Consider the following 24,767-nt stretch of genomic DNA (forward strand, 5'->3'; position numbering starts at 1 on the left):
TGGAAGGTACAAAGTCAACACCTTTAGAACAGCTGCCACCTTAAGGCTAGATGGGATCAACTGCACTTTATTCAGGGTCAGAAAAATTCTGGGATTGTATTGCTACCAAATATGTAGATCGTAGTTGGTCAAACATTCATGTAAAGAAGAGAACTCAGTCATCTAGTTATGTTTGTGTTTCCAGATTATCACACTTACTTTTGCAGGGACCAGGTATTCTAACAGGTATATGTGTTAATTTATTTAACCCGTATAAAAACTTGATAAAGAGTGTGCTGTTGCTCTTCTGAGTTTACTAATGAGGAAATAAACTCAGGAAGGTTAAGCACCTCGTCCCCGATCTCAGTGCAATTCCATGGCAGAGCCTGGGCTTGATCTCTGGACTTGCAAATGCCAAGGATCATGAAGTTACCCGTTATACTAGGTTGCTCCCTGAATTGAATTCTCAAAGAAACAGGACAGAACTCCAGAGTCTAAGAAAGGGCTGCTAAATCGATGGAGTGGATTAAGAGATATCCTGTGAGGACAGAACAGAATAGTCAAGACTTAGGCCTTGAGAGATTCCCATTAAGAGGGGCTAAGATCAAAGTTTATAAAATCCTGAAGGACATGGAGTGATTCCCCCAAACTGATACACACCCCAGGGATGGGGCCTCACCTGAAGCTTGTCAGAGATGGTTTAGGAGAACTTAAATGCATGCCGCTTGTAGATGATTAGATGCGTCCCCTCTGCCTTCATGTCAGCTGCACAGAGAGTAGGCTCACCGCCCCAGAAGCCACCATGTAGAGAGAATATCCAGAGCCACAGGGCAACCAGCTCCACTGGAGCAGCCAAGAGGGGGAGGCTTGGCTTCCGTTTAATTGACAAAAACCTTCATAACCAGTTCCTTCCAAGGCTTGCAAATCAGCACTAGCCTCAAAGAGAGCAGGTATGGGCCAAAGAAGCACAGGGAATGGATAGACGTCTCTGTGTCTGCCTCTCCTGCCGGTCCCGTTTTTGCTTGTTTTTCGTGGGAACTTGTGTGTGGTGAGGACGTTGGGTATGTATTTGCTTCAGACAGCAAGTTCTCTTAGCCCAGCCTTGTGGGAAGAAGTGGAAGTCGCTATTTACGGGGAACACTGCCAATGGGCTAATGAGAATTTTTCATGATTTTTGGATGTTTATAGAACTAAAGGCTTTTGAAACCTGAATCCAAGGCTGACCTAGAGTCTTGAAGGCCTGGATAATGACCTCTGGGAAGAAGCTGTGGCTGACACAGAAAAACCTTACTTATTCTGACGTTTACGAAGTTTGGTTGCCAAAATAGGCTCCTCTCAATCTTAGATAGTGAGACATATTTTTAATCTGTAACAGTTGGTGCTAGGGCAGAGTTTGAAATTTATCTTTCACTTCATGGGGCAATGGGTTTTCTAAAGAAATGAATAATGCATTCACCTTTAGCAAGGAGAATATTAAAGTTGTGCAAAATAATATATCATTTAAAAAAATGTGGGAGGACTGTTTACATAAAAAGGAATTGACATGTCCATTACGAATCACTCTAAATAATTTATTTAAGGAGGCCCTCAAAGACGTAACTGTAATAGGAACTAAGTTTAAATTCTTACACTTGAAAATAAGACTGAATGCTTTATAATGGTCCATAGTTCAGAATATTCATATATTTATGCTAGTAATTGTTTTCTCCTATTCTGAATTAACAAAGTCTTGCTAGAGAAATAAAAAACCTACATTTATGCATCTCATACTCCTTTGCAGCTGTGGCTCACAAAATCAATTACTTGGCATTAATTCAAACTTGTAGGTTTTTCCATTAGGAAAAAAGATAATTAAAAAAAAAAAAAACAGCCAATGACTGTCATTGAATAAATAAATTCAGGGTCCACTAACAAATGGATCACTAATGTGCAAAAGGCTTTGTTCAAGGCCACCTGCTAAGTGAAGGGACAGCATTGAGGAGATTCTGGGGGTCCTCCTACACTCACCCCATATGTCACATGTGTTCCATCTGCATCTTTTTCCTTTATTCCTAAGCAAGTAGAAATTTGGAGTTGGAAGAAGGTGTGAGGAAGATACAACACATAGAGGAAGCCAGTGAATGGAAAGAAAGGTGAGAGCAGGTGCAGGGATAGTACCTGCCTAATGCTAACGGCGGAGCTCCCAGGGGAAGGTTCTGGCAGCCTGCTCCTCTGTGATTCCCACTCTTCCTGTGGCTGGTGGGTCAGCTTTTTTACATATATATCTTTACGGCCAAAGAATGCTTTGCATGTATATCCTGACAACAACCCTATTGTTTTTACACTTAATGACACTCATGGAGAACCTCCTAAGTGCTCCTTGTCTCCTACATTGTTTCCCATCCAACACCACACTGCCCCCTGACTACTCCGTCTGATATGCAAATTTGATCACATTATTTCTCTGCTACAAAATGGTTTCTCACTAATGGTTTCTCAATCCGACATTGGCTTTCAAGATCTTCCATGACCTGCCTCCAGACTACTTTCCAGCACCGTATGCCCTCACTGTCCCTCCCAGCTCTATGCTCACAGGGCACCTAAACAGGTCTACCCTCTCCACTCTGGTGTCCTTTTCCTGCTCTCCTCGTTGCCTGGAATTCTCTCCCGCTCCCAGCTGTTCCCACCTGTGGCACTGTCTGACTGGCTTCCCTGGTGGCGCAGTGGTTGAGAATCCACCTGCCAATGCAGGGGACACGGGTTCAAGCCCTGGTCTGGGAAGATCCCACATGCCGCGGAGCAACTAAGCCTGTGCGCCACAGCTACTAAGCCTGTGCTCTAGAGCCCGCGAGTCACAACTACTGAGCCCACACGCCACAGCTACTGAAGCCCACGCGCCTAGAGCCCGTGCTCCGCAACAACAGAAGCCACCGCAATGAGAAGCCTGCACACTGCGATGAAGAGTAGCCCCCGCTCGCCGCAACTAGAGAAAGCCCGCACACAGCAACAAAGACCCAACACAGCCAAAAATAAAAAAAAATAAAAAAAAAAAAAAAGATCTAGTGAAGTCTTAAAGCCTGTTTTTTTTTTATTAATTAATTTATTTTTGGCTGTGTTGGGTCTTCGTTTCTGTGCGAGGGCTTTCTCTAGTTGCGGCGAACGGGGGCCACTCTTCATCGCGGTGCGCAGGCCTCTCACTGTCGCGGCCTCTCTTGTTGAGGAGCACAGGCTCCAGACGCGCAGGCTCAGTAGTTGTGGCGCACGGGCCTAGTTGCTCCGCAGCATGTGGGATCTTCCCAGACCAGGGCTCGAACCCGTGTCCCCTGCATTGGCAGGCAGATTCTCAACCACTGCGCCACCAGGGAAGCCCAAAGTCTGTTTTTAAAAAAAAAAAAAAAATGACCCTCCATCATCCCGCAAGATCTAGATCTTCATCTTGGAAGCCTTCTCTGGCCTCCCGAATAGGACTGTGCTCTCCCACCTTTGAGCCTCCACTGTGACAGGTGCAGAATTTATTATGCTATTTTCACAGTGGCTTGTTTACATCACTTCTACATGTATCAATATTTCTCAAAGTGTGGTCCAAAGAACAAGTGCCTCAAAAACATCTGCCTCTGAGAAGTGCAGATGCCTCATTCCCATTTGAAATAGGCCTTCCTGGGGCTTCTTAGGTGACTAAAGCTGAGAACCACTGGACTGGACTTTAAACTCCTCAAGGGCGGACATAACCTATTAGGACACGGTTGGTAATGAATGAATAAAAATAGTTAATTGCTTTTCAGCCACGGGTTGAGCATCTGTAGCTCCTACTATGTGTAATGTTTACAAATGCAGCTCAGAGTACAGTTAGTCTTGTTTACCGTCGCACCCATCCCAGACCCTAGCCCAGTGCCGTGGGGCATGATAGGCACTAAATAAATACTTTTTCACGGATGGCAAGAAACTGTGGCCTGCAGAAGCTCTGAGTGCTGTACAGCAGGGCAGAGGTGCAGCGAAAGCATCAACAAGATTAGCACAAGGCCTGTTCAGTTCCCCAGGAGAAGGCACTAAGTCAGAGCAAGAGCATAGCTGGCACTGCTCTGATGTTCCTTTGTAGAAACCCTTGATGTGGGCTGTGAAATGTCAAATCCAGATTTGATTAAGCCCAACTTCAAATCCCCAAGGCAAGTGTGTATCCACGGCCTTAATGGAATTATTGGAGCCACCTCCGTCTGCTACTTTCAAAAGGGCTGAGCTAGCACCCCATCCATTGATACCAACTCCTACAAAATGAAGCCTGCAGTTAATTCAGCACGTCCCAAGCGGATAAAGCCTAAAAAGCTTGATCTGGCTTCTTCTTGAAAATTGAAGTATTAAATTAAACCAAAAAAAAAAAAAAATGTTCTGGTGTACTGTAAAAGCCTAAAGAAAGGGGGGGTCCCAAAGGCTACAGTAGAAATCAAAGTTCTGTTTCTTTTTCTTAAGCCTAGACTGTTGCCTATTTGGCACTTTCTACTTCCTCCTTCAAATGATAACCTATCAGTTTTCAGATAACCCATACTTTGAACTTTAAAGGCAAGCCAATAAACAACATGAGCTGTTGTAAGGGCTATGGACTTCTAGTTGAATGATTCAGTATATACAAGTGGAAACTTGGCTTCCCCTGCTTATACACACTTTGAGGGATGGGCAAAAAATGTCAGGCCAGCACCGAGTCTCAAACCAAAGTAGGCACATTGGGATCTATCAGATTAAACCCGAATGCCGCAGCTTCACTGGAGCAGACCTGATTTCACCACTGAGTTCTCAAAGGAAAGAGGGGTGCGGGGCATCTACTCCCAAGCTCCACCACAAGCCAGAGCTCCACTTTGTTCTGTGAAATTCAGAACACATTTATTCTCCTTTTTTGTTTTGCTTCAAAATTTACTCCTGCCCTAACTTAGGGTCTGGCTGAAGCTAAAATCATAACAGCCCAAGACAGCAGGGGAAAGGCTGCTTTACTGTGAAATCCAATCTGAGTAAAAGCAAAACGGATCAGCAGTCTTTTGACCTTACCCAGTGGCAAAGTCTCACTGATTCACGTGGTTTAGAGAACTTGGAAAACGTCTGACGAGCTGTCAAACCACTGAAAATTTAGAGTTTTTCTTGTCACCCTCTATAGAAATGATTCCAAAGTTTCTCAAATTCCAGAAGCTTCCTAAAGCAGGACCAACAAGTCTGAGGAGACACAAGTCTCTTGGTGACCCTAGAACCACCCTCATGTTTCTGGGACTCTTGAGATCAGCCCAGGCCAGTTACCTAGAGGTGATAATGGATTCTGTTGGGGCCATCTGTGCCAGACTCACCACAAGAGATAGATCATTTCCAAACCAACACCTCATATAGAAGGGTGGAGGAAGCAAAGGGATCCTCACCACTTTCTGGTTCCTACGTCAAGAGCTAATCCCAGACGTGGCCATGACATAAAGACAGGCGTCCTGGCAGCAGCTGCCACTGGTTTAACTGGTTTAAATAGCAAGTACTCTTTAATGCACAAAGTACATTAGACATAGTTCCTGCCTTTCAGGGACTCCCTTGCCTAAAAGCACCCATTGTCTCACTCTCTCTTGACTTACATGTGACGTCCAAACTCATATAAACCCTTTCCAGCGTGTCCGTACTGACTCTTCCATCTTCCCACCGTGTCCAAAATGCATTCTACCCTTCAGACCAAGGGTTGGCAAACTTTTTCTGTAAAGAGCCATATAGTAAATATTTCAGGTTTGCAGGCCATATGGTCTCTTTCATAACTATTCAACTCTGCTGTTGTAGAACGAAAGCATTCATAAATAGTAATGTAAATGAATGAGCCTGGCTATATTTCAATAAAACTTTAACCAAAACAAGTAGCAGGCTAGATTTGGTCCCCAGGTTGTAAGTTTGCTCACTTCTGTTTTAAACAGACCAAATTTATTCCTTTGCAGGTGCTGGTTTCTTCTGCCTGGGATCCTTTGTCCTTTTTTCTCAGCTCAAATATATTAATTCATTAAAATTCATTATTTATTGGAAGATTATTATATGCCAGATACTGTCCTAAGATCTAGAGAGGCAACGGTGAAAAAACAGACATTTTCAACTGTGATAGAATTTAGATTCTAGTGGAAGCAAGTGGACAATAAACAAGTAGCAAGCAACAGCGTGCATGCCAGGTGGAACTAGGATGAAGAAAAATAAGGCAGGGTAGGTGGGTGAGGATGTTATTTTAAACAGTGGTTGAGGAAGGCCACTAGGATGAAGTAATATGAGAGCAGAGATGAAAATACAGCATGAGTTCAGTCTATGTGGATATAGAAAGTGGGGAGTGGTAGCAGGAAAAGCATTTCAGGCAGAGGGAATAGCAAGTGCAAAGTGCCCAAAGCAGAGCATTCTTGGTATACTGGAGGAAATGATAGGAGGCCAGTGAGATTGGAGTGAGGTGAATGAGTGAGGGATGAGATCAGAGAGGTAGCTATGGGCAAGATTTTGTAGGGCCTTGTGGGCCATGGAAAGGACTTTAATTTTTATTTGGAGTAAGACTGGAAACCATTGAAGGGTAGGAAGCAGAAGAGTGAAATAATCTGCCTTAGATTTTAATAGGATCACGGCAATAGCCATGTGTAGGATAGACTATAGGGAGGCAAGAACAAAAGCAGAAAGACCTGCTAAGAGGCTATTGTAATAATCCAGGTGACAAATGTTGTCCAGGGTGACAAGAGGGAAGGTATTAAGAGTCGTCAGATTCTGAATATGTTTTGAAGGCAAAGCTGAAAGGTAGAATGTGAAGGAAATAGTCACGGACAATGCCAAGAATTCTGACCTGAGGAACTGGAAGGATGAAGTTTCCCTCTATTAAGATGGCGAAGACTGTAGGAGGAACAGATTGGGTGGGAAAAATCAAGATTTTTTAAAAAATCATATTATGTGTGAGATGCCTGTTGGACCTGTAAGTGGAAATGTCAGGTAGGTCATTGCATAAATGCTTTGGAGTTCAGTGGGAATATCATGGGTGGGACTAGGTATTGGGGAGTTATCTGAAATAGATGATATTTAAAGCCCTGAAATGAGGTAGGATCACTTAGAGAGAAGGGAGAAGAGAATAGAGTTCAGGGACTGAGTTCTGAAGTACTTGATGTTCAGAGCTTGGAAAGCTGTAGAAGAGCCAACACAGAAGACTTAAAAGGAGTGACTGTGAGACATGAAGTGAAGCAAGAGTGACCTCCCAGGAGCCAAGTGAAGGAAGTCTTTCAAGAAGGAGGAAATGAACAACTGTGTGAAATATTGTTGACATATTGAGTGAGATGAGGACTAAGACATGACCCAGATTTAGCAACGTGGGAGCCATCGTTGACCTGGATAAGAACAGTGTGGAGTGGCGAGGATGAAAGCCTGTAAGGAGAATGGATAACAGAGAACGGAAAAGACCCAAATAGTACCTTCCTTCCCCTGGGACCCCATAATACTTGATACTCTCATAACATTTTTCACAATGACAATTATTGGCCTGTATTTCTATCTCTGCAACTACTCTGTGAGCAATCTGAATGCTGAACCATATTCATCATCCTCTATACAACACAGCACTAAGTACTCATTAAACGTTTGTCAAATGAATGTGAAATTGTAATCTAAGAAAGCCTTCATATAAATGAATTTGAGTACCATTTAGACTAGAAAAAGTAACACAAATAAGCAGGATTTTAAAAGGGAGGGTGGGCTTCCGTGGTGGCGCAGTGGTTGAGAATCTGCCTGCCAATGCAGAGGATACGGGTTCGAGCCCTGGTCTGGGAAGATCCCACATGCCATGGAGCAACTAGGCCCGTGAGCCACAATTACTGAGCATGCGTGTCTGGAGCCTGTGCTCCGCAACAAGAGAGGCCGCGATGATGAGAGGCCCGCGCACGGCGATGAAGAGTGGCCCCCGCTTGGCGCAACTAGAGAAAGCCCTCGCACAGAAACGAAGACCCAACGCAGCCAAAAATAAATAAATAAATAAATAAATAAATTAAAAAAATAAAAGGGAGGGTGATGGGTACTGTATATTATTGTACAGTGTTGTGACACTGTAGATATTTGGGTTTATTCCCTGAATATTTTACTATTTTTGTATTTAAATTATACATAAATTATTCTCCATAGCATATGGTGAGATCCCTCAGTACAACTAGTTCAATTTTGCTAAAGAGTAGAGTGAAATTCTATCGAAATTAGGAAATTTACCCTCATCCCTTAGACTGTGTGTACTTGGTGTAAGATTCAATAAAATGTGTCTCTCTACCTCCTTTTGAGTTTCCAAAGTTACCAACTCACCATCGTTATAGGAAGCCTCCAAAAATTCCTAGTTCCCTATTCTTTTTTTTTTAAGATTACATTTAAAAAAAATAAGAATCACTACAGTGAGTTACTTTGGAGTCTGAATAACATTGGGTTGATTATGTCTCTCTTTATTGGAATAATTATTTGAGCATTGAGTTCTTACAGCCATATCTATTCAGGTCCAGAAGCACAAATTATTACATGATGATTCAAGTGACTTTCTGATTATACTGCTTAATAAAATTAACACTGGAGTCTGAAACACTGTGTCCAGAAGTCAAACGGTGATTTTCCAAGCATCCATTTAAAAAAAAAAAAAAGTAGCTTCATTTCAGGGCATAAAATTTTGCAATCCTTCTCTCTTCAAGTGAGGGTTAGTTAGTGCAGTTAGTCACTGCAAATTAGTGATTCAGTTACATTTTATTTATTCAATATGCAGAGAAGTTTTAAAAAGTGTTAGGTGAGTCATTTCATAAGACCAAAGCCAAGCAAAATTAGAGCAGCCCCTGGTTGAAGCTATTTTTATTGCAATGAGAAGGTTCCTTGCTGTGTATTGAGTACACAGGTGTGGTCAAACTTCGGCATGGAAAGTAAGAAGTCATGAATTCTAAGGCAATGACTACTAATGCCTTGAATATGTAATGCCACAGACACATTTGCTGTAAGAAGCCAAATCATGTGACAGAGGAAATTAGGTAGAAGCAGTTGAAATTTTTTCCCCTTTATATTCCATTTATCAATGACCCAAGGACCCAAATTCCTACTTTACATAAAGGCTTTCTTTTTTCTCTTTTTTTTTTTTTAAGAGAGGAATCGAGGATGCCTCCAAGGATTTTTTTTTTTTTTTAAACTTTGGGTTTATTTATTTATTTATTTATTTATTTATTTATTTATTTATTTATTTATGGCTGTGTTGGGTCTTCGTTTCTGTGCGAGGGCCTTCTCCAGTTGCGGCAAGTGGGGGCCACTCTTCATCGCAGTGCGCGGGCCTCTCATTATCGCGGCCTCTCTTGTTGCGGAGCACAGGCTCCAGTCATGCAGGCTCAGCAATTGTGGCTCACGGGCCCAGTCGCTCCGCGGCATGTGGTATCTTCCCAGACCAGGGCTCGAACCCGCGTCCCCTGCATTGGCAGGCAGACTCTCAACCACTGCGCCACCAGGGAAGCCCCTCTTTTTTCTATTTTATAGAGAAATAACCTTATAGAAAACTGTTCTTGTGCATTACTCTTTTGTGTCTATAGAGCTCCTTATTTGTGGGTCGTGGATTTAATAGGCTGTAATGCTGTTTAAACACCATAGATACTTAATGCAGCATGAAAAGCCCTTAAGCTATGGGAAATTACAAAAATGTCTCAGTGCCATGGTTGCAAAAGTGAATGATCTTCTTGACACAAACCTCAAAGGTAAAATGAAATTACATTTCCCATAGGTTTCCGAGTATCTGTTGACCAGTGACCACGGTCTCCCATGATTTCATCCATGTACCTCTTAGGGATTCAGTTCCAGCCAGACAGCCAACTCTCAGCTATAGTTGCTCTGGAAACTCAGCTCTGCAAAATATCAGGAGCTTCATCGACGATAAAGCCAAACACAAAATAGTTACCTTATATAGGTCAGGGAGCAGGTTACTGGTATGCTTGGTGTCAGTATAACAGGCTGTTCAGTCAGGAGTCTCTGATCTAAAGAGAGTGTCTATCAATAAAGCAATCATATGGCAAGTGCCCATTATCAACATCCATTTTGATAAACTAATACAAATCAACAGAGATTTTTAAATCAGTATCTAATAATTCTAATTATATAGATATTTGTTATGGAATTTTAAAAATACATAAAAGGGAATAAAATATTATGGTCTTAGCATGCAAAGGGGGATGTGTAAACATGATGAAGTAGGTTTCTGTCTTCATATTTCTTCTTGTTTTTATACTTATTAAAGGGTCAAGAGAAAGTTTATGAAATTTTATGGTAGCAGACTAGAATTTTATGCTTTCTGTATCAAAAGGGAGAAGTCAATCTCTTCTGCAAATCGATAATGGCCATCAATTGATAAAGGGGATTGCCCAGCAGCTCAGCGACTTCTTGTTTATTAGGTAGAGTTTGCATCAAATTCAAAAACTGGTTTTTAAACATGGCATTGCCTGTAACCATTCTTGGAAACTGGGCACCTAGATAACATGCTTTCTTGTATTAAATTAGCTCTCCGTAAAACAGGGTGTTTCTGCACTGCCCTGCCCTCAGTTTAAACAGCTCTGAACGCCACTCCTTCGTTCTCCCTACTCTCATCCCCACCCCTTGTTATGCTCAAATAGGGAACTTTTTCATTTCTTTTCCTGTCTTTCCTGTTCTTAAAAAAAAATTCCTCTTTCTCTCCCTCTTCGATGATTTTCAAGCTGGCCATGCATGTTTTTGAAAGGCAGTTGAACGTAGTGGTTAATATAAAGGTTTGGAGCGAAAGAGTCCTGGGTTTGAATCTCAGGTCTGACACTTACTAACCGTGCCCTTTTGGGCAAATTATTATACACTTAACTCTAGGCTTCAGACTCTTCATCTATAGAATGGGGATACTGATAACTACTTTCAGGGTTATTTTGGGGACTATTAGAGATAATGTAGTTAAAAACCTGAACAGAGCACAGCATGCATGAATCATAGCTATTATGATTGAAAAAAATGACAAATTGACTTGTGAAAAACATAGGAAACATAATTTTTTCACAGAAATAGTATTTGTAAGGTTCTAATGGACCCACTAACACACTGCAAAATTAGCTCCAGATGACATTAATGGGAATGAAATGCAGACCTCTGTCACCCAACTCCAGGCAAGTTTCATTTAGAACAGACACACGGAAAAGACTGAGATAGAAAAACTGAGAAAGCTGCTAACTTGCACTTAAATGTTGTATATTTCTGCTCTTTACTTGGTCCAGGAAAGTATATTAGAAAGTATATCTAGCCTAACAAGCTGAGAGTGTGTGGTATGGGTCAATTAAGGTTATAAAATAACAGAGAGAAGAGGCCCTCATCAGAGTTTGGTGCTTTACAATAGATGAAAAAGCAAAGAGAGCCCTAATCAGCTTACGTGGGCCTGGGTTTCTCTTCCTTACTCTTAGAAGAAGGGATCTCGCTTTATTCCCCTGCTCCCTAAGGAGAGCCCTCCTCCCTCCCTCAAGTATTCAGGCTAATCACAACTGGTGAGGTAGTCTCCAGGCTGACTAAGAAATCAAAAGGGAAGGGAGGGGAGGCAGTGTGGATTTCAGAGAAAAAAATAACTTAAGAAAAAGTATGTTCTCAGAGGGGGGAAAATTAGAGAATCAGGTCGCTAAGCTGGAGCCAGGAAAAATCCACATGAGTAGAAACTGGAGCGATGAAAGTATTTCATAGTAACACATCCAAAGACTGAATGTGCCTGGCCCAGAGGATGTTCTTCCCCCTCCTGGAAAGTGGCTGGGGGCTGAAAGACCTCTAGGCTTTTCTCTGTAATATTCATTCACTAATCAGCGCTATTCAGCCAATCTCACATGTGGTCTTATGTGAGGTGCCCTGGAAAGCGCGAGGACCACATAGCAACGATTATAATCAAAACCACTGGAGACTCTTATTTCAGCTTCTGAAATATGAGGCTTCAAAGGCAGACATGCCTCCAGTGAAAACCAGCACTTTCTTTCTCTTTCTTTCCTTTCTTCCTTCCTTCCTTCCCCCCCTCCCTCCTTCCCTCCGTCCCTCCTTTCTTCCTTCCTTCCCTCCTTCCCTGCCTCCCTCCCTCCTTCCTTCCTTTTTCTTTCTTTCCTTCTTTCTTTCTTTCTTTCTTTCTTTCTTTCTTTCTTTCTTTCTTTCTTTCTTTCTTTCTTTCTTTCTTTCTTTCCTTTCTTTCTTTCTTTCTTTCTTTCTTTCTTTCTTTCTTTCTTTCTTTCTTTCACGTCTACAGTTTTTTTAGATTCAAGTACTTGCTAATTATATATCAATAGAGACAGAATGCATTTTGCCTAAAGCAAAGATATAAATGGTTTAAAGGGCAGGCAAAGTGTCACATGTCAGTAGACTTTAGTTGAAATTAAACTCTGCTGATGTGACTAGAATATTGACATCTCTGTTAGAGTCAATATCTCAAAATTGATGACGTGGTTTGGCATATGTATTTCCTTAATGACTTTCCAGTGTAATGTGAACATGTATAACAGCACTCCACACATCTGAGGGGCTTAAACTCCTTCCTCTTGTGTTTTCACCAAAAACTGTCAAACATTTTTAATCCAAATTTCAGTTGAAAATGGGATATGAGGCACAATGTAACATCCTGAAAATCTTGGCAAAAAAATATGTCTATCTATCTATCTATCTATCTATCTATCTATCTATCTATCTATCTATCTATCTTGTTTGTATGGTTAATTATGCTGCAACTCAGGTAATACTGGGCCTGAATTTGGGGATAAGGACCTAATGGACCCATAAACACACTGCAAACTTAGCTCAAGATGACATTAATAGGAATGAAATGCAGACTTTTGTCACCCAACTCCAGGCAAGTTTCATTTAGTACAGACACACGGAAAAGACTGAGATAGAAAAAACATAGAAAAATTATATTTGCTCAGGGGGAAAAAAAACCCAAGAGGAATGTTCTTTTATCTTCCAGTTTACTCATTTATCTCTAATTGCTGTGTTCTTCTCTATTTGCTCCTCTGCATCTTGCCTGACGTAATGAGGCTTGTTGTCGATGACTAAGGAGTTTTTGTTTTATTTTGTTGATCTGGTATTAGCCAGATAAAGTCTTATTCCTCTGTTTCAGCTCAGTTTGACTTTCTAAGTCAGTGCATCCACTTATGATTCTACCTGGACCTGTGGTTCTGAACCCTAATTCTACAGGAGAGTCTGATGGACAGTTTTAAAATATACTAATCTTTAAGCAATTGAATTAGATTACCTGGAATAGGGGCCTGGGAGCTAACCAGTACCCTTTAATTTAGAAATGGCAAAACTCTGGTCCAAACTACCATGTTTCAGTTTTCTATTGCTGTGTAACAAACCATCCCAATACCTAATGGCTTAAAACAAGTTGCTATTTTTGATGATTCTGTGGGGCAGAAATCTGGGCAGGGTACATCTGCCTGGCTCTTCAGTTCCACATAATGTCACCTAGAGTCGTTCAACTGCATTCAGTGGACCTGAAGGTCCAATAAGGCTTCACTCACATGACAGACACCTCAGTGATCTTCTGCATGGCCCCTCTCTCTCCACACGGCTATCTTGGTCTTCCTTATAGCATGGTAGCCTCAGGTGAGTCAGACTTCTTAGATGGCATCTGGATTCTAAAAGAGAAGAAGCAAAAGCTGTTAGTCTCTTTCAAGTCTTAGCTTTAGAAGTCCCACATCACTACTTCCAAATTCTATTTGTCAAAGCAAGTTACAAGGCCAGCCCAGATTCAGCGGGGGGAAATCAGTTCTACTCCTTGATGTGAAAAGCAGCATGCACAATCAGGGGCTGAGTAACTGCTGGTGGCCATACTTTGAGATTATAGATCACACATCACCAGTTCCCAATCCTAAAGTCATGGCAGACGTTTCTATCCCATCATGGCAGTCTCTCCCATTGGTCCTGTACGTGGTCTCAGAATTGTTCTCAAGGCTGTACCTCAGAGGTCAGAGGTTAATAGATTGGCGTTACCATGCAGGTTGAAGTGTATTGACAAACCTGGGCTATTGGGAAGAGATAAAGTTCTAAACTCTCCCTGCTGTGGCTTATGAAGCAGCAGGATTGGCATTCTCAGGGAAGATTAAGAAAGCGCCAGTGGCCTCATGGCCCTGTCTGGGGCGGGGAAGGTCAGTCTCATGAGTTCTCACAGTAATCCTGTGAATTAGGAATTTCAGGTTTTGTTACTCTCCTCTAGTTTATAAATGGGGAAACTGCGGCTGACTGAACACAAGGCACCGTTTTAGGTGCTACAGAGGGCATAAAAGTTACTTAGACATTGTTGCAGTTCTTAGTATCATTTTCTGGCAAAGGAAAGGCATTTAAACGACTAATTATAATACCCAACAGAATAAAATGAGGCTACCAGAGAAGTAGGGGAAAAAAAGATTCTGGAAGTCAAAGGCAGGAAAGAATAACTCTAAGTGGTGTGATCTGGCTGGACTTCATGGGGGACAAAGATGGTAATAGGATAGTTTCTTCAGAGGAGAATGATTTGAACATCAGAGGATTAAAAGAAATATTGGGAAAATTAAGCAAGTCATAAAATATCTTTTGTAAAAATATCCTCTTTAAGATCATGCTTCAAAGAAAAAGATGCCATTTCATGACATCATACATTTTGGTTGCAAAAATTATACGAAAACAAACCCAAGTTGACTTGTTACTTGTTAATTCTAAGAATTCCCACATAAATATACATGCATAACTAAAGAGCCCTTGAGCCACAACTAAGGAGGCTGCCTGCTGCAACTAAGGAGCCCACATGCTGCAGCTAAGACCCAGTGCAACCAATTAAAAAAATATTTAAAAATAAATAAATAAATAAATATACATGCATAATATAAACTTTAAAAAATGTGTATTTTAATAAAGTTAGTTTCATAATTTTAGTTTTCTTTTTGAAATGGACATCCAATCAAACCTATTTTTTTCACTACTCACTATGAAATTTAAGACCCTAGTTTTGGTTGATTCATTGTAAGTGGCATTTTTTCTGGTACCAGTTATTTTGGGGTTATAAAGTTAATGCATAGAAAGTGCCTATCACATGATGAGGGCTTCATAAATTTTACTCTTTGTGCTGTAAAGTTCCATGGGTTTTGACAAATGAATTGTGTCATGTATCTACTATGCCATTATGATTTTTATTTGTTTAACAAAGTTTATATGGTGCTTACTATGTGATAGATGCTAACTCATTTACTCCTTTTAGCAACCTTATTAGACAGATACCATTAGCACATCATCTCTGGTATAGGTGACAAAATTAAGACATAGAGAGGTTAAGTAATTTCCTTAAAATCACACAACTAACATGGGTAGATCTGCATTGAGAACACAGGGCATCTGTGCTCCTGATCACTATACATCCTGCTTCCCTATAATTATTTATTCTACTTTGCTTTTATGGCTTTCTTCTCTTCTTCTTCTTCATCTTAAAACAATTTTCCTTTTACCATACACTGAATTTAACTCTTACCTGCTACATTTCATTACCAGCCCTCTCAATTTTTAAAACAAATTTCATATGTTTATTCTTCATTCAAAATCTAATCATCATTCTAACAAAAGTTTTTCAAGTAATCACATTAAAATATAATTTATTCTGTAAGTTGGAGACCAGATACAATATAGGGTAAGGGAAAAAATACATTATAATTTTTTTATTGAAGTATAATTGACATATACCATTATATTACTTTCAGGTGTAAAACACAATGATTCGATATGTGTAAAAACTGCAAAATGGTCACCACAGTAAGTCTAGTTAACACTTGATCAATTGTTACTGAGTTCAGAAATTTGAGGTGTGCAGACAGATAAGAGCTCCCTGCTGAAATCATTGCACAAAAAATGACAGTTACTCTGACACTAACATGCTGTCCAGCTGAAGCACAGCAGCTGACTGACCCTTGTCTGCTTTGGAAACAAAGGCACTTAAGAATCCAACCTGAGATTTTAAAGGAAAGGCAATCTGAAAAGTTAATACAACCTTTTAGTCACTTGTAAATGGCTTCTATTTCCCTATCATTCTCAAAAAAATACAAAAGCAGACTTTCTGTCACCTTTAGAAATTCTAGGAGCTGCTAAAGAAATGGATAATATTTAGAAGTGGATTCCAATCACTTCTGTGTCTTTTCTTTGGGAAAAGAGGGTGCATATCTTGAAGATATTTATAAAAAGCTTCTAAGGAGACACAATATCTAGACCAAGACACATTCACTATTCTCTTCTCAATGGATTTAGAGTAAAAATATACGTGGAAAGAGTCAGCAAAATTATTCAAGCAAATATCATATGGGTGTTAAGAAAGAAGGCCATTCAATTCCCTAGTTACTTCCTACATATTGGTGTAACAATCAAAATCGATTGTTGTCAGAGGAATCTGAGCTCAGAGAGCAGACAATTCAAGTTTGATATTCACTTGGCTTTTAAAAACTCAAAAGTCAACATTTCTTGGAATGCTAAGACATTCTACTTTTCACTGTGCTATGAGCAAGGCCAAAATTGAGGCCAATGACAGTGGAAATTATACCACTAATCCCTGGGTATTTTCCTAAAGTTCTCTGATGGATAATAAGGGGGAGGTAATTAATGTCAACTGAGTGCCTGCAAGGTACTAGACACTTTTAAAATGTTTCATTTAAACCTCCCAACAATCCCATATGGAAATTATAGGCCAAATGAGGAATTTGTTGTTTTTAATGCAAAGGAAGTTATTCGATGTGAGAAAGCTGGAACTGTGAGAGATGTTCTTTCTCTTTTTCACATAGCGAGTGGTGGAGTTAGGACCAGAACTCAGGTCTTGAGTCTCTGAGCTCCATATTTATTTGTTCCACAGTATCTGTCATTAGCTTCTGAGATGGAGCTGCGGGGTAGGCTGGAGGAGGCGGGTGCAGGTAGTGGGAAGGCAGCTTCACAGAGGAATGGTAGGGCAGAGACGAGGGCGGCCAAGGTAGGGAAAGGTAATCGGGGGACAGGCTGCCTCAGGGAATACTTGAACAGGAGCCTCTGCCTCGATGGGTTGGGCTTAAAGTCCCAGGTTTGATTCCATTTTCTCCTTCACCTATTGGATCCAGTTCATGGGCAGTTTCCCACAGCCCTTTAAGAGCTACCTCCCTTCCGCTGGTGGGGTAATGCTAACCAGAAAGCTGAGGTGTTGCAGGCCTTCAGCATGGCAGTATTTCCAGTCATTAGACTATTTTCCTCAGGGCCTAGCTCCAGAGAGGTCTTGGCTTCTCAGCCAAAAGGACCTGGGACTGCCAAGCAGTAACTCTTTAATTTATTGCCCCTGTTCTACATTCCTGACCTGTGAGTATTTGCAGACACAGAGACCAGCTTTCCAAAGCCCAGCATAAGCTGCTTTAATTTTGTCATTGTCCTATAATTTCATGGAAATGGCTGCTATGAAGCCAACAAATGACTAATAAAATCCCTCTGCCCACTCATTTTTAATGTCCTTCTGGAACTCCAGAACAGGGACCATCTGGTCATGGTGCTTACTTTAATATAAAAGAGGGGCTGAGTTGAAAATCATATTTCTGAGAGAAGGCTGGAACGAAACTTCTGTTTGTGAACCCAAAGCACAGCAAAACAAGTCTAGCGTTCCATTTGGGGCAGTGATGAGACACACTGAGTGCCGCATAGGCAGCTCTGCCTGTGGAAAGGTTAAATTTTGACACACACACACACAGATGATATACAGATATCAATCAGTACTACTAACTGTCACATCTATTGAGCACTACCCATGTGTCAGGAGATGTGCAACGCACTCTGGATTATTTTGTAATAGGCAAGTATTAGTGTACTCACTTTATAGGTTAAATAAATAGAGACTTAACGGAAGTTAAGTAAACCTGCTCCAAGTCACACAGCTAGTAAATAACAGAGCGAGGCTTGGAAAAAAGGTCCGTCAGTTTCTACATATGTGCCCTGAGCAATTGACTTACTTGACTCATTGCAGTAAGGGCTTTTGGAAGAAAAGCCATCCTAAGCAATGACTAATCTTTCAAGCATGTAAATTTTAGTACCAGAAAGCTATGTGGAGATTTTTTTTTTTTTTCCTATTTTACTTCGGAATTATTTTAGATTTTACAGAGAAGTTGCAAAGATAGCAATAGAGTACTCCTGTCTACCTTTATTCAGCTTCTTCTAATGTTAACATCTTACATAACCATGCTACATTTGTCAGAACTAAGAATTTATCTTTGGTACAATACTAATAACTAAACTACAGACATTGTTCAGATTGTGGTACAATTTTTATTTGCAAGTTTTTCTTGTAACTTTTGATTTGATCACCCTTTTTAGGATCTACGTTTTTGTTGTTGTTGTTCTTTTAGTAAACTTAATTTTTTTTAATTTATTAAGACTGGTTTTTTAGAGCAGTTTTAAGTTCACAGAAGAAGTGAGAGGAAGGTACAGAGATTTCCCATATACCCTCTGTTGCCACACATGAATAGCCTTCCCTATTATCAACATTCCTTACCACAATGGTACATTTACTACAATTGATGAACCTACTTTGACATGTCATCACCACCCAAAGTCCCTTGCTTACATTAGGGTTCACTCTTGTTGTATATTCTATGGGTATGGACAAATGCGTAACGTCATGTATCCTTCATTATATTATCATGCAGAATAGTTACACTGCCTTAAAATTCCTCTGTGCTCCACCTATTCATCCCCCCCACCCTCCCTGCCAACCCCTGGCAACCACGGATATTTTTTACTGTCTCCACAGTTTTGCCTTTTCCAGAATGTCATGTGGTTGGAATCACGTAATAGGTAGCCTTTTCAGATTGGCTTCTTTCACTTTTAAGAAAACTAAATATGTATTTAAAGTTCTTCCATGTCTTTTTATGGCTTCATAGCTTATTTCTTTTTAGCAGTGAATAATATTTCATTTTCTGGATGTACCACGGTACACAGTATACAGTTATTTATCATTCTCCTTGCGAGGGACATCTTGGTTGCTTCCAAGTTTGGGCAATTATGAATAAAGCTGCTGTAAACATCCATGTGCAGGTTTTTGTGTGGACATAAGGTTTCAACACCTTTGGGTAAATACCAAGGAGCAAGGAGCACGATTGCTGAATTGTACAATAAGAATATGTTTAGTTTTGTAAGAAATTGCCAAACTGTCCTCCAAAGTGGCTGTACCATTCTGCATTCTTACCAGCAATGGATGAGAGTTCCTGTTGCCAGCATTTTGTGTTGTCACTGTTCTGGGTTTTGGCCTTTCTATTAAGTGTGTAGGGGTGGATCTACATTTTTTTATGCTATAGGGAGTTGAATGTAGTTTTCAATTTTAAGTTATATACTTAACCAACTCTGCCATGGACAGACATCAAGGGATCCAAACATTGCTGCGTTTGGGCTAAGTACACACTTCCTGGTTGATCGTGGTCAGTTAAGACCCAGAAATTCTCCCTTCGGCTGCTCTTCTGCACCTTCAAACTTACCTGGTTTCTGTATGTGAATCTCAACTGTGTGACTCGACTTAGTCGTTCTGACTCTGCTCTTGGGTGTTTGTTACCAAGATTTGGCAACTTGACTCAGAATGTGCAAGTTCCTGACCTCAATTTCTTTTTTTTTTTAAACATCTTTATTGGAGTATAATTGTTCTACAATGGTGTGTTAGTTTCTGTTCTATAACAAAGTGAATCAGCTATACATATACATATATCCTCATATCTCTTCCCTCTTGCATCTCCCTCCCACCTTCCCTATCCCACCCCTCTAGGTCGCCACAAAGCACAGAGCTGACCTCCCTGTGCTATGCGGCTGCTTCCCACTAGCTATCTATTTTACATTTGTAAGTGTATATATGACCATGCCACTCTCTCACTTTGTCCCAGCTTACCCTTCCCCCTCCCCGTGTCCTCAAGTCCATTCTCTACATCTGCGTCTTTATTCCTGTCCTGTCCCTAGGTTCTTCAGAACCTTTTTTTCTTTTCTTTTTTTTTAGATTCCATATATATGTGTTAGCATACAGTATTTGTTTTTCTCTTTCTGACTTACTTCACTCTGTATGACAGACTCTAGGTCCATCAGCCTCACTACAAATAACTCAATTTCGTTCCTTTTTATGGCTGAGTAATATTCCATTGTATATATGTGCCACATCTTCTCTATCCATTCATCTGTTGATGGATACTTAGGTTGCTTCCGTGTCCTGGCTATTGTAAATAGAGCTGCAATGAACATTGTGGTACATGACTCTTTTTTTATGACTTTTTTTTTTTTTAATTTACTTATTTTTATTATTTATTTATTTATTTTGGCTGTGTTGGGTCTTCGTTTCTGTGCGAGGGCTCTCTCTAGTTGCGGCAAGCGGGGGCCACTCTTCATCGCGGTGCGTGGGCCTCTCACTATCGCGGCCTCTCCAGTTGCGGGGCACAGGCTCCAGACGCGCAGGCTCAGCAGTTGTGGCTCACGGGCCCAGTTGCTCCACGGCATGTGGGATCTTCCCAGACCAGGGCTCGAACCCGTGTCCCCTGCATTAGCAGGCAGACTCTCAACCACTGCGCCACCAGGGAAGCCCCCATGACTCTTTTTGAATTATGGTTTTCTCAGGGTATATGCCCAGTAGTGGGATTGCTGGGTCGTATGGTAGTTCTATTTTTAGTGTTTTGAGGAACCTCCATACTGTTCTCCATAGTGGCTGTATCAATTTACATTCCCACCAACAGTGCAAGAGGGCTCCCTTTTCTCCGCACCCTCTCCATCATTTATTATTTGTAGATTTTTTGATGATGGCCATTCTGACTGGTGTGAGGTGATACCTCATTGTAGTTTTGATTTGCATTTCTCTAATGATTAGTGATGTTGCGCATCCTTTCATGTATTTGTTGGCAATCTGTATATCTTCTTTGGAGAAATATCTGTTTAGGTCTTCTGCCCATTTTTGGATTGGGCTGTTTGTTTTTTTGATATTGAGCTGCATGAGCTGCTTGTATACTTTGGAGATTAATCCTTTGTCAGTTGCCTCATTGGCAAATATTTTCTCCCATTCCGAGGGTTGTCTTTTCATCTTGTTTATGGTTTCCTTTGCTGTACAAAAGCTTTTAAGTTTAATTAGGTCCCATTTGTTTATTTTTGTTTTTATTTCCATTTCTCTAGAAGGTGGGTCAAAAAGGATCTTGCTGTGACTTATGTCATAGAGTGTTCTGCCTATGTTTTCCTCTAAGAGTTTTATAGTGCCTGGCCTTACATTTAGGTCTTTAATCCATTTTGAGTTTATTTTTGTATACGGTGTTAGGGAGTGTTCTAATTTCATTCTTTTACATGTAGCTGTCCAGTTTTCCCAGCATCACTTATTGAAGTGGCTGTCTTTTCTTCATTGTATATTCTTGCCTCCTTTATCAAAGATAAGATGACCATATGTGCGTGGGTTTATCTCTGGGCTTTCTATCCTGTTCCATTGATCTATATTTCTGTTTTTGTGCCAGTACCATACTGTCTTGATTACTGTAGCTTTGTAGTATAGTCTGAAGTCCGGAAGCCTGATTCCTCCAGCTCCGTTTTTGTTTCTCAAGATTGCTTTGGCTATTTGGGGCCTGACCTCAATTTCTATGTGCCACATCAACTTTCCTTCAGGACATATCTTATGATTGGAGTTCAATTTCAATTGTGTCTCTAGCTTGATATTTAGGTTTTTGTGTTCTTATTGTTGGACTGTACCCTGAGTCTGATTACTCAATAATCACATTTCATAAGGGAAGAACCAAATCCCCTGTGCTGACCATTAATTTATCCCATTTTTACAGAGAAAATGTGAACTTAAAGTGAATGGTCTGAATTACATAGAACACAACTGGAAAAATTAAAAGACACAGGGAAGGAGAGAAAACTTCCTAAGTATTCTTTAGTTGGTAGGACAAGTGGAGCTTAAAATAAAAATTAAACAGAGATCAAACATCACAGAAAGGTATATTTTGGAAAAGAACTTAAAAGTCTTTTCCCTGCCAAATGTCAGAAATATTTTAATCCAGTTTTGGAAAGGAATGTTGTCATAATTCACAGTATTTAAACTTGGGCTTTGACCAGGCAAAACAAGTATTAAAATCAGACTTAACATGTCTGAAACAAATTTATCATTTTTTTTTTCTGAAGTCAGTTCCTCCTCTTGCCCTTCCTGATTTTATTATCGGGTCTGCCGTGTTCCCAGACACAAGGCTAGAAAAGTCAGTGTCATTTTTATTCTGTTCATGCTGATGTGCAATAGGTTACCAGTTCCTGCTGACTTTGCCTCTGTCAGTCCCATATTTGCCCATGTTTTTCCATTTTTACTGCTGCTATTCCTTTGCTTAGTTTATTTTACAAACCTCTTGATCCATGTGCTTCAAGTATATGTGTGGGCAGTTTAATTTCTAATGTATAGTCATTGCGGGTCATCAATTTGTTAAAAAACTTCAATGGCATTCCCATACCTACTGGATTTAGAATAGACCTTTACTCTAGCTGTTGAGGTCCATACCCTTGCCCCACTTTACCAGATGTATCTATCATAACTCCCTTCTTTGTACACCATAAACCAGCCCTACTGGTTTGTGTTTTTCCTTGAACGGATACTGCCGCAGGGCATTTGCACATGCTGTTTCTTCTGCTCGGGAAGGCCTCTATTCCCACTTATAATATAAGCTACTGGCATACAATACATGAGGGGTTAGCAAAGTACAGTGTGAGTGCCAAATCTGGCCTACCAGACTGTTTTAGTAGACGAAGTCTTATTGGAACACAGTGACACTCATTCTTTTATTTTCTATGACTGTTTTTGCACTGAAACAGCAGTGGGAAGTAATTGCAACAGAGACCCTATGGCCTGCAAAGCCTAACATATTTACTTTCTGGTCCTTTACAAAAAATACAAGTTCTAATTCCCAATACTAATTCCCTTAACTGAATACCCAATTTAATGTGTTTTAGCAAAAATTTGTTGAGCTCCTACCATGTGCTAAATATACAAACACGGAAAAGATATGGACCATCACTCAAAGAACTTACTGTCTAAAAGTGATGACAAATCTATAAATGAATTCCTCTACAACATGATAAGTAAAATAACAGCACATATAGGAGATACCTAGAAGCAGAGAATAGGGAGTTATTGATCTTTTGGAGGGGTGAAGAGGTGGGAAAAAAGAGTTTAATAGCTGAGTTGGGTTTGAAATTATGTACAGGAGTTTATCCTAGAGACAAGGGATTAAAGTCATTCCAGATAGAGGAACAGCAGACACAAAAGTGTGGAGGAACATAACCACATGGTCTCTTTGGGGAACCTCAGGTAGGCTCTATGGAAATGAAATGGAAAGAGATTGGACTATGGAGTCATATTAACCTGGGTTCGAAACTTGACTCTGATAGTTATTAGCTTCATGACCTCGAGTAAGCCTTTAGCTTCTATTAGCCCCATTTTCTCACCCTAGCAGTATTTACATGAATTAACTGATGTGGCACTGGTGAAAGTTTCCAGCATGTTTGATATAGTGTACGTGCAAAAAAAAAAAAAAAAAAAAATGTGGTTCTTGGTATGTAGCAAAACAAAAAAGTTCATGTAGGTTAGCATGGGACAGGAAGAGTAAAGAGAAAGATATGCATCAGCTCAAAATACAAAGTTGCCTAAAAAAAAAAAACAAAACAAAGATGTCTGCTCTTTTCTCTGTATCTCAGTCTCAGTTCTCCCTGTATCATTTTTTCTTTCCTGTATTATACATGATGAGGTGTGTTGATCTCATCCTTTCTTCCAAATGGTGACCTCCTTGAGGGCAGGGATCTTTCCTTATTCCTTTTTGTGTCTCCCAAAGTACCTAGCACTGTGTCATATATAGAACAAGCCTCTGATGAATGCTTGCTGAATTTTAAATCTTAGATTGTGAAGGTATTTTTACAATAATCAACCTGTTATTTTATGTGAAATTGAGACCGATGAGTTGTAAGATGTTTGACTTGCTCAAGCTTGTCCACTCTAATGATCACAAGTCTAACTTGTAGTTTCCAAGAAGGTGGAATTTGTTTTTGTCCTTTCTTCTACTCTTCCCTCATGCGTTCATTCTGGGGCACTTTTCCCTTTCAGAAACACCCTCCACCTCACCCTCCAGGTGTCCACTGCTTTTCCAGATATGGCCTCTATCTGTTGTTACATTCACATTGAGATGCTCAGGATGTGTATCATACCTTTTCTGGGAAGGCATGTGGAAAGGAAAGTTAGAATAATCAGGAGTGGATTGGTAGTAGGATTTTAGGCGTCAGGAGGAAATCAGTATGTCTTCAAATCCTTTTGCAAAAGCAATCCTTAATCTACCATATATAAGGGCTGTCCTATGGGTCCCAGAACTAACAGAACTTTTAAGTACAGCAGTATTAATAGCTATCATTAATTAAGAGCTTACTAGTAGTAGACACTTTGTATGAGTTGTGTCTATCCCTCACAACACTCATGTGCGTTTACTATCCACTTCCACAGATGGGGAAACTGAGGCTCGGAAAGGTTAGGCAACTTTCACAAGGCCACACAGCTAAGGAGCAGAGTCCATATCTGCCTACTTCATCAGAGTCTCTGACAATGCCCTTTAATTGCCCTGTAACTGGGAAGGAGGTTAGATAATCTTTCAGGCTTCCTGAAAGCCTGAAAGTACGGGCATTCCTACTTTCCAGAATTTTCCAAGGTAATGCTGCTTAGAATACTTGCCTGAAAGCAAGTATTTATTTTGCAGGGTCCAGTGCAAAATAAAAATGCACAGCTTCTTGCTGAAAAAGCAGGGAGGAGAAACTATACTCAATATTTTGTAATA

The sequence above is a fragment of the Eschrichtius robustus genome, chromosome 13, assembly GCF_028021215.1.
Source record: "Eschrichtius robustus isolate mEscRob2 chromosome 13, mEscRob2.pri, whole genome shotgun sequence".
Lineage (NCBI taxonomy): Eukaryota > Metazoa > Chordata > Mammalia > Artiodactyla > Eschrichtiidae > Eschrichtius > Eschrichtius robustus.